At 34.6% G+C, this 6,408-nt stretch overlaps 1 pseudogene; it reads right to left on the bottom strand.

Annotated features, from left to right (window-relative positions):
• Window positions 1-304: 304 nt before the first annotated feature.
• Window positions 305-4,255, bottom strand: LOC120177617 (annotated as a pseudogene).
• Between the last annotated feature and the right edge of the window lie 2,153 nt (window positions 4,256-6,408).

Below are 6,408 nucleotides of genomic sequence, written 5' to 3'. Positions count from 1 at the left end.
TTTCGAGTTCAAGTACCACGATGAATGTTCTAATCATACTCTGAAACAGTCCTGCATCAACGTTGAAGAATCGAACCAAAAATTAAACCAAATGGACTTCTGTTCCCATCTCAACTTACATAAACTGGATCAAGCAGTTTTCAATCGAATGACCAATTTTATCATCTTCCATCAAAGCTTCTTGGTACCTGAAACGTACACAATGCAAAACAATGCAGCATAGCCAGAACTTCAAAATGGACTTATTTCACAATAGGAAGTTGTTGAGCAGGTTTCGACAAATCCGTTTTGATCATGGATTATCTAACATAAACAAGACTCCAAAATTTTCCCGAAATATGTTCAATAGGCGATCCTTAAAGAACATCAATTAGGTCAACTTGGTAAGTAATTCACATACAGTGCTGCCAACAGGAAAGCAGAATCCCAACAAGAAGCCCAGAAACCTTTGCAAGCAACACACGAAATAACCTAAGCTGCTGAATATCAGAGAAGACATCAAATAATCCTTTTATACGTCCTTATTCAGGCAAAATGGGGTCAAGAGCTTTGTATATGAACTATCTTCTTCAAACCACTGCTATGCTTAATGCTCTTATGCAATCGGTTCTTGATCAACGTTGGGCTGGCTTTCCCCAACATCAGCTTCAGAAATTGCTTGATCAATGCCAGACTGGTGTTCACCGGGAATCAGGTGCAGAAGCTGCCTGCTGCTGGACTGGAGATAATTCTTCATTTGTTACATTTGATAAGGTGCAGTTCTCCTCCGGTGTTGCCTTACACGAGGTTACCTTTCTCTCATTTGTTACTTTAGATGATGCAGCAGACTTTTCCCGGCAGGATGTCTTTTCCTCATTTGTTGTACCGGACAAACTAGCCTTCTGAGAAGGCAGTGTAGGAAGTGATTCCAGCTGCGGCTTCTTGGCATTGACAGGAGAAATTACTTTGGAATAGATGCTCCGAAATGCTTTCTCATCCGAGCTTAGCTGGATTGATTGGTGGCATTATTGCTGTTACCGTCAGAGTCTGAAGGAGTTGAGCCTTTTCTTCAACCAAGCTTGGGAGATTTAGCTCTTGTTGGTGATATCTGAATCCAGAGAATTTTAAAATATCAATGCAAAATTTGAGAAAGCAAATGCTACCATACATATGAAACTGAGAGAAAAGAAAGCAATGAAGTCCGGTATGGTTAACAAAATGTGTATATTCAAAAATGGAATTCTACGTGCACAAAATATATAATGCTACATTTATCAGCCAATTCAAGATGTAGAACCAGAGCATATAAATGCATGAAAAAGTTTACACATCATGCTATAACTGGGACATCTTAAGATGATAAAAAAAATATAATAAAATGCTAAACCTAAAGTATCTTTGATATTACTTGGCAATTCACATGACCTGATCTAACGAATTGACTAAGTTCAGCAAAGTATCAAATACCCGATGGAAAATATTGGGAAAAGCATCTAAATCAGTATCCTATGACAAAATAAATGAGTCCAACAGACTAGAAAATTCATCACCTCAAACCCAAAATTGCATTTACAATTTCAATTTTATGCTCTCAGGTTTGTCTAGAGAGGTTTTTCATAACCATCACAACATAGATTTAATCGTAATGCAAACCAGTTCAAGTTGCTAAAGTTAAATGCATCAGCTCCGTCTAACAAAGAAGCTGACAGAGGTAGGGCTTCCTAATGCACAATCTAAAGCATTTTGCAGACACAAAAATGGCTCTTGCAAGATGAAGAGCATATACATGTAAAGGCTTGAATAAAAATGCATACAATTAGAAAAAGGTGGCAAACCAAATTACAAGAAAACCTTTTAAAACAGGAAAATAAAACAAAATGAATAAGCATGCCATTGTAATCAAAATTGAAGTAAATATTGCCTATGAAAATTTTATATTCAACGGATCATCTTGCTTTCTATACATCAGAACAGTAAACTAACCTTCTGTAGTTCCATTTTTGGAGGTGAAGGCTCCTGATAGAATCTTGGCATTGGAGTTGCTTTAAAGTTCAAACTCTTCCTAAACATCTTAATTTCAGCTTCTTGGGTTTCCTAAAGGAATTCAGGACGATAAGTAATTGCATTTATACAAAAACACCTTGGACTTGGCTTGCACGTTGCTCTTTTCTTCTTCCTTTGCCTGAATCTTTTCCTCAAGTTTGGTGTAGAACTGTACAACATAATGGTGAGGGCTTAAGAAATAAAATAACAGTGCTGCAATGACTAGCAACATAAAACCTCATAAATATAATATAAATCACCAACCTCTTTCCTTTTCTCAGCTCGTTCATCACTTGAAACTGAAACCGTAATTTGGAAGAGAACCAACTTACAGGGTTTGGCATCAGCTTCAGTGGGGCTTCATGAAGCAATAAGGATAAACATAAATATGCCATTAAAAAATAGAAAGAACTAGAGTGCTCAAATAGCACCCCCTCTTCAACCCACAGTCCCAAACAGAGCAATAACAAAAAGTTCAAACCAAAACGGATACCAGGACTTTGTGTCTCCTTCAGCTTTACCAAGAGCCCCTTTCTTCAGAGGCTTCAGTTTGGGTTTCTCACTGTAATACAAAACAGAACAGTCGAGAATAGGAAGGATAATATAGCTGTCATCATCTAGCGGATAAAGTTTAATTTCAGGAGAAAATAAATAAATGAACGGTGGCCTCTAAGCGCTTTCCCTTGGCTGGATAACAAATGAATACAAAAGGGTAAAGGGGATGCATTAAAAAAGAAAAAAGGAAAAGAAACGCAAACTCAAACATAAGAGCAAATAGTCCGTACAAAGGGCCTTTGGATAGCCTGCGTCGGTTTTCTCAGAACGCTGTACAGAGAGAGGAAAAGCGATGATCAGAAAGGCATGAACAATGTTTAAAAAAAAATAGTCATGGAAACTGCAAACAAAAAGAAACCACTAATACCCCCAACTCCAACCTTGGATGCATTGTCTTGTCCTTCATTACAAGATCGACTTTTCAGAGGCTGTTTCGGATGTGAATTTGTATCAATAGATCTTCCATTTGAAGTTGTCAACCTCACCTCTACACTATTTCCATCTTTACTTTTTTTCATTGAAACTGAAGAAGCAATTTTGGGACCAGAAGGCTTCTCATTCTTCGTCTTACATTGAACCTTCCAAGGTTTACATTGAACCTTCCAAGGTTTACATTGCTTAACATCCACATTATCTTTTAGTTCCCCTTCCTATGAAGCCAGGCAAGGGATGAATATGATATCAGAGTAATGGTAACTGGTAATTCATTAAAGCATTCAGATAAAATGTTTAGACCTTCTACCTTATAATCAATCAATCCATTGTTTCCAATTAAGTCATTCAACCCTTCTCTAGCTTCGCCAGTATCTCCATTGTCATCGCTTCCATTCTGCAAACAACTCTCAACAGTTTCCTAAATTTTTGCATTAACATCATTCAAAACACCAATGTCGTCTCAGCCACCCAAAGTTGCGGGTAAACACCATTTGATGGGCAACCTCAAGCCCAGCCGCAGACAAGAGATTATCCGAATCCATCACACTGCACCAGAATAAAAACAAACAAAAGTGTGTGAGCCTAAATACAAACAATGGAAAAGGAATTAATATACAACGTCGTAAAGTAATTCAAAATTCTCAAACCCTAAAAACAATTATAAAATTTATATAATGCTTAAGAAATTTCATTGGTTTATTTCTATCCACGTTCATCTCTTGCAGCTTCAAACGGATAAATAAGATCAAATTTGAGTTTCCAAAAATATTTTATCGCTTTTATAACTCATTTTAGCAGATGTAAAATTGAGGAAAAAAAAGCAAAGGAAACACTAAATTAGATCTTATTTTTGCAGGGAAACAGAGTAAACAAACATCGAATTCAATACATAACGAGTCGCTTCATTTTTAAAAAAAATGAATTAAATCAGTGACAAACCGAGTAAAACTAAATGCTCTAAGTAGAATAAATCTTTTACTCCAATGAGTACAGAGATCTTCAACGCCACCAAACAACTAACACATTTCACTTCACACTGATCTACTCTTCACCAAAAATAAAATACGAAATCCATCAGTCTTCTCAGGAACCAAACAAACAAAGACAAAAAGGAAATTTGTTGCTTATTTTTCTTTCTTTCTTCCTTACCTCGTAAAGCGTGCGTTAAATCAAATCTTCATAAACCGAAGGCGAAAGTTTAATGATAGGAATTAGCGACGAAAATCGAAAGGATCTGAGGAAAAAGAGGAAGACAGTAAGATAAAGGCTTAAGATATTAAGTATAAAATAAGTGCTAAACTATATTTATTTTCACGAATAGATATTTATTGTATTTTTCAATATATCTAAGGTTACAAATTTTACGATTTAGGTGCTCGAGTGATGTATTTAGTAATTTTAAAATTTATATTTTAAAAAGGTAATAAAAATATTATTATATTTATAAAAATCTAATTTTTCTTAAATTATAAAATATCCCTCAAATCCTCAAAATCTTTAAATCTTACCATCTTAATCGTTGTCGCCGCCTTTTCTAACCACTACCGCCAATGTAGTTTCTTCCATCATCCTAGTCGTGTGTCGTCGTATTTGTTGTCGATTGGTTATAGGAATCGTGTGAGATCATGATTTTCAACCTAGGGTTCGAGGGTTATAAAACATCAATTAGTCGTCGATCGGTCACAATTTTCATAGGGGTTTTGATCGCCGAGGGAGGTGAGGTCAAGTGGAACTTCATCAAATGGGTTTAGGATTGAAATGAAAATTTTCAAAGTATTGAGTTTATTTCGAAATTTATGTGTTTTATTTTTAAAAATTATATAATTTTATTTTTTAAATTTTATACAAAATTTAAAATTATCATATTGTGACATGTGTCACTTAACAGGAGAAATTAACGTTGTTAACGATTCGAGTACTTAAATGGGTAACATTTGTAACGTTAGACACCTAGATATACAAATACTATAAATACTTATTCGTAAAAATATGTATAATTTAGACACTTATTTTATACTTTAAGCCTAAGATAAAGAACGAAAGTTAGTGGATCTAGGCCCAATGCAGGAAGAAGGGTCTTCAAATTGATTTAAATAAAATGTATTTATTTTGAATTTGAAACTCTTTTCTTTTGGATTTGAAAGGGTATTGATGATCCTAATTTAATCAGATTATAATATCAATTTATTTAACCTTAAATATAGAATAAGTGTATAAATTATATTATTTACGGGTAGATGTCTAAAGTATTTTTAACTCATTTTGGTGGTTAAATTTACAAATGGTACTATTTTAATAGTTTGAGTCATCACGGTATTGATTTTCCGCTAATTGATACGTATCATAATATGGTAATTTTAAAAAAATATTTACAATTTAAAAAATTAAATTTTATATATATTTTAAGAAAAACTTAATTTTTTAAGTAACTTTAAAACTTTGAAAAACCTTTATTTCAACCCCTAACCACACGTCGACCGTCACCCTTTACAATCGAAGCTCCATCCGACCTCACCTCCCCCGGTGACCAAAACCTCTATGAAATCGTGATCAATCGATGACGAATCAATGTTTTATACATTATAAATCATAGGATGAAAATTGCGATTCTGGCGACCAATTGACAGCAACTACGGTGGCGTATGACTTGGAGGATGACATGGTTTAATTAATCGATCGGATGAAATAGCCAAGAGTGGGTGAATTGACAAATAAAAATTTTAGTGGAAGCTTGACAGAAAATAAAATATTTGCACAGCGATTTAGAGTAGTTTGACTTTCTCAACCAAAGTCTACTTCCACTACCTTAGCTATCCACACTAAGGATTTCCTACAAATTATCTAATTTGTCTTTCTTTTGATGAAAAATAGTAACCTTACACCTTCATCAAGAACTATACCCCAAATTCTTGAGACACTCTCTTCTCAAAGAGTAAATTACAAATTTTGCAAACACAAATTTTGCAAACTTACAAAAAAACCTCACAAGGTAAGATGTTTGCACAATTCTAGAACAAAGAAAAACACTCAAAAATTAATACAATTGAGCACAAATTGTGTTCTTGAAAGCAAAATGAATATTGAATGGATGATGGCTTGAATTGGTCAAACTTGATGTTTAAGGCTTTCTCTTTTTGTTTCTCTAGCTTCTCATTATCACCAAGGGCTTAAAGAATTGTTTAAATACACCTCTGATCAATTCTAGACGTTGGGGATGATCATAGAGTCAATAGAGCCGTTGTAGTGTGAAATCCATTTGAAAAGTCTGCTGGGAGCGTATGGGTATCGGTACTCCTTCATAGGGGTATCGATATTACCTGTATAAAATTCAAATATTTCGACCGTTACAAAACCAACGGTATCGATACCTCTCATGGTATCGGTAGCCATTTTGCA

Source organism: Hibiscus syriacus, unplaced genomic scaffold (genome assembly GCF_006381635.1).
Source record: "Hibiscus syriacus cultivar Baekdansim isolate YM2019G1 unplaced genomic scaffold, ASM638163v2 tig00112293_pilon, whole genome shotgun sequence".
Taxonomy (NCBI): Eukaryota; Viridiplantae; Streptophyta; class Magnoliopsida; order Malvales; family Malvaceae; genus Hibiscus; species Hibiscus syriacus.
The sequence above is the reverse complement of the archived record's forward strand: the minus strand, read 5'-3'. Positions and strand labels throughout refer to the sequence as shown.